Below are 4,377 nucleotides of genomic sequence, written 5' to 3'. Positions count from 1 at the left end.
TATTATGCTTGCCCAAGAATTGTTCACCGATTTTCACCACCAACCCTACCTTCCAAAGTGTGCGGTTAAGGTCGATTTTCGCAAGGCCTACGATACGGTGGACTGGAGATTCCTTCGATTGGTTTTACAAGCCTTTCGCTTCCCGGACTTCATGGTCGACCTTATCTTGGAGTGTGTATCCACGGCCAAGTTCTCCATCGCCATTAATGGAGAGCTACATGGATTCTTCTCTAGTTCCGCAGGCATTCGCCAAGGTGACCCGTTATCGCCGTACCTATTTACGCCGGGCATGGAAGTTCTCTCCGGCATACTCCAAGCCAAAACCGCCTCGCCGGACTTCAAATACTATTGGAGATGTAAGTCCACTCGCCTCTCCCACTTGTTCTTCGCTGATGATGTGCTACTCTTCACAGAAGGGAACATTCGGGCTATCAAGCTACTCAAGGAAGGGCTGCACCGCTTCTCATCCCGGTCCGGCCTCACCCCAAATCCGCAAAAGAGTGATATATTTTTCTCCGGGGGTTCCTCACAGGTTAGAAATCAGATCAGCCGGTGCTTGGACTTCCGAGAAGGTAACCTCCCATTTCGGTACCTTGGAGTCCCGATTATCTCATCCCGTATTTGCAAGTCCGATTGCGACTATCTAGTACATGCTATTACTGCCAGAGCTAGGTCTTGGACTCAACGATTTCTAAGTTATGCGGGGAGGCTACAGCTCATTAGATCGGTTCTGCACTCTATACATGTATATTGGGCTACCGTTTTCACCTTACCCGTGTCGGTCTTGAATAGAATTGAGCTTATCTTGCGTCAATTTCTGTGGAAGGGACCCGATCTTGGCATAGGGGGGCTAAGGTTGCATGGAGCGACTTATGCCATCCAAAAGACGAGGGTGGATTAGGTATTCGTCGATTGGCCGACTCCAACAAGGCGATGACCTTAAAGCACATCCGGCTCCTCTTCTCAGACAAAGAATCCCTATGGTGCAAGTGGATCCACTCCACCTACTTAAAGAACGTCAACTTTTGGGTGGCCACCAAACCCACCTTCTGCTCTTGGACTTGGAAAAAAATCCTGGAGCTACGATAGGAATTTCAGCTTTCATTTAGATGGAGGATCGGTAATGGACACATGGTATCATTCTGGTTCGATCATTGGCATGAGAGAGGCCCGTTTTACAAACTCTTCACCGATCGGGAGATTTATCAATCCAGGATCCCTCGGGGCATAACAGTTGGAGATTTTTTCTCTTCCACTTGGCCACCCTCGACCGTCCACCACACACTTCTCTCCTGGTTGGAACCGGCTCCCCCTTTAGTTCAAGGGAAGGACGATAGCTTCACTTGGAACGGGCATCCGTCGGGGGACTTCTCCATTGCCTCGGCATGGGACACCATCAGACCAAAGAAGAGCAAGGTGCAATGGCATTCTTTTATATGGGACTCTACACTTGCGCCGCGGCATGCCTTCCTCCTATGGCTAGCCCTACTCGACCGACTCCCCACCCAAACACTCCTATTACGCTACTGCAGAATTCAAGAGGGAGCTTGTGCCTTTTGCCGTAGACAACCAGATTCGGTTAGTCACTTGTTTTTCGGATGTGAGACCACGGGCCAACTAGCATCCACATGGGCATCCAAATGCAACTTTGCGTGGAGGAATCGTCCTTGGGGGGATATTATTCGTTGGGCACAAGCCCACATTGGCGGACGATCCTTCCATTCACGAATAGCCAGGTACTCCTTCGGTGCATTATGTCACATCATATGGATTGAAAGAAACAACATTCTGTTTCGTGCCAAGGATCTTTTCCCGCCCTCGATTATAATGCACCTCACAAAGATGATCAAAGACAAAGCTGTCTCGCTCGGTCCTGTTCCGGATACGCCCCGCAATAGATTAATTCAGCGAAACCGGACCCTTTCACCGACTATCTTTGACCACCGATGCATTCGTGGATGAAAGCCTCTGCCTCTAGCATCCGACGCCCCGCTCTCCCTTGGAGGTTCTCGCATAGTCCAAACGTTGAAGTCCCCTCTTGGGGTAGTGCCACCGCTACTATTACCACACTAGACCGCTGTTCCGCATGTGCCGGCTTGGTGATATCTCCGGGACAACAATTACTGCAAAGCCGTGTTAGGTTTCTGCAGCATTCCTCTAGCTATTGCGTTGGGCATGTATTTGGCCGCCCCACCTTTACTTTTTGTTTACCCTCGTTGTTTTCCTTCTCACTTAGGAGTAGGGGCTTTATTTTGTTGCATGAGTAGCTCTCTTCCGGTTTGTTGGCCGTTGTCTAGGTGCATGTAGTGCACTCTTGTAATTTTCAGCCGGTACACCGTTGAACCCTTTATGGCACACACAATGCCATCCTCGGTTCATGGTTTTTGTGTCCAGTTTTCATTTTGTACCTAGTGCCTTGAAAAGTTAATACATATTTACCTTACCCAAAAAAAAAAAACAACTGCGAAAGCATTTGCCAAGGATGTTTTCATTAATCAAGAACGAAAGTTGGGGGGCTCGAAGACGATCGGATACCGTCCTAGTCTCAACCATAAACGATGCCGACTAGGGATCGGCGGATGTTGCTTTTAGGACTCCGCCGGCACCTTATGAGAAATCAAAGTTTTTGGGTTCCGGGGGGAGTATGGTCGCAAGGCTGAAACTTAAAGGAATTGACGGAAGGGCACCACCGGGAGTGGAGCCTGCGGCTTAATTTGACTCAACACGGGGAAACTTACCGGGTCCGGACATAGTAAGGATTGACGGACCGAGAGCTCTTTCTTGATTCTATGGGTGGTGGTGCATGGCCGTTCTTAGTTGGTGGAGCGATTTGTCCGGTTAATTCCGATAACGAACGAGACCTCAGCCTGCTAACTAGCTATGTGGATGTACATCTCCACGGCCAGCTTCTTAGAGGGACTATGGCCGCTTAGGCCAAGGAAGTTTGAGGCAATAACAGTGTCCGTGATGCCCTTAGATGTTCGGGCCGCACGCGCGCTACACCGATGTATTCAACGAGTCTATAGCCTTGGCCGACAGGCCCGGGTAATCTTTGAAATTTCATCGTGATGGGGATAGATCATTGCAATTGTTGGTCTTCAACGAGGAATTCCTAGTAAGCGCGAGTCATCAGCTCGCATTGACTACGTCCCCGCCCTTTGTACACACCGCCCGTCGCTCCTACCGATTGAATGGTCCGGTGAAGTGTTCGGATCGCGGCGACGTGGGCGGTTCGCCGCCGATGACGTCGCGAGAAGTCCACCGAACCTTATCATTTAGAGGAAGGAGAAGTCGTAACAAGGTTTCCGTAGGTGAACTCCGCGGAAGGATCATTGTCGAATCCCGCATAGCAGAATGACCCGAGAACTCGTAAAAAACTCAATAGGGGCGGTGGGTCTTTTCCCACCGTCCCTCGACGCTGGGATCGCACGCGCGCCTAGAGCGCTCGGGCCTTCTCGGCCGGCACAACGAACCCCGGCGCGGAATGCGCCAAGGAACTTGAACAAGAGAGCGATGCTCCCATCACCCCCGACATGGTGCGTGCTTGGGATGCCATGCAATCTCCTATTATTCATAACGACTCTCGGCAACGGATATCTCGGCTCTCGCATCGATGAAGAACGTAGCGAACTGCGATACTTGGTGTGAATTGCGAGAATCCCGTGAACTATCGAGTCTTTGAACGCAAGTTGCGCCCGAAGCCATTCGGTTGAGGGCACGTTTGCCTGGGTGTCACACACGGCGTTGCCCCTAATCCCTCGCCTTTAATTGGGCGGGCGGGACTCGGGTGCGTATGTTGGCCTCCCGCGACGATTTCGTCCCCGGTTGGCCCAAAATCGAGCGCTGGAGCGATTAGCACCACGACATTCGGTGGTTGATGAGCCCCCAATGATCAATGTCATGCGTGTCGCCCGTGCGGGCGCCTCCGTGAATCTACTCTTTACCAACGCGACCCCGGTCAAGCGGGGCTACCCGCCGAGTTTAAGCATATCAATAAGCGGAGGAAAAGAAACTAACAAGGATTCCCCTAGTAACGGCGAGTGAACCGGGAAGAGCCCAAAGCATGAGAATCGAGCGCCCTCGGCGTTCGAATTGTAGTCTGGAGAAGCGTCCTCGGCGACGGACCGGGCCCAAGTTCCCCGGAAGGGGGCGCGAGAGGGTGAGAGCCCCGTCGTGTCCGGACCACTGTCGCACCACGAGGCACTATCGGCGAGTCGGGTTGTTTGGGAATGCAGCCCTAATCGGGCGGTAAATTCCGTCCAAGGCTAAATATGGGCGAGAGACCGATAGCAAACAAGTACCGCGAGGAAAGATGAAAAGGACTTTGAAAAGAGAGTCAAAGAGTGCTTGAAATTGTCGGGAGGGAAGCGGATGGGG

At 51.7% G+C, this 4,377-nt stretch overlaps 2 non-coding genes across 2 annotated transcripts in view; both read left to right on the top strand.

Annotated features, from left to right (window-relative positions):
• Positions 1-3,578: 3,578 nt before the first annotated feature.
• LOC125315708 lies at positions 3,579-3,735 on the top strand. The gene has a single exon (XR_007198996.1). It is a non-coding gene; the product is annotated as a 5.8S ribosomal RNA (ribosomal RNA).
• Positions 3,736-3,948: 213 nt separating this feature from the next.
• The window catches only part of LOC125315724, a 3,387-nt gene continuing 2,958 nt past the window's right edge, over positions 3,949-4,377 (top strand). The window contains exon 1 of the ribosomal RNA XR_007199012.1: positions 3,949-4,377. This exon is cut by the window's right edge and continues 2,958 nt beyond it. This is a non-coding gene — a ribosomal RNA (28S ribosomal RNA).

The sequence above is a fragment of the Rhodamnia argentea genome, chromosome 6 (assembly GCF_020921035.1).
Source record: "Rhodamnia argentea isolate NSW1041297 chromosome 6, ASM2092103v1, whole genome shotgun sequence".
Classification (NCBI taxonomy): Eukaryota; Viridiplantae; Streptophyta; class Magnoliopsida; order Myrtales; family Myrtaceae; genus Rhodamnia; species Rhodamnia argentea.
Note: the sequence above shows the minus strand (reverse complement) of the source record. Positions and strands in the feature narration are given on the sequence as shown.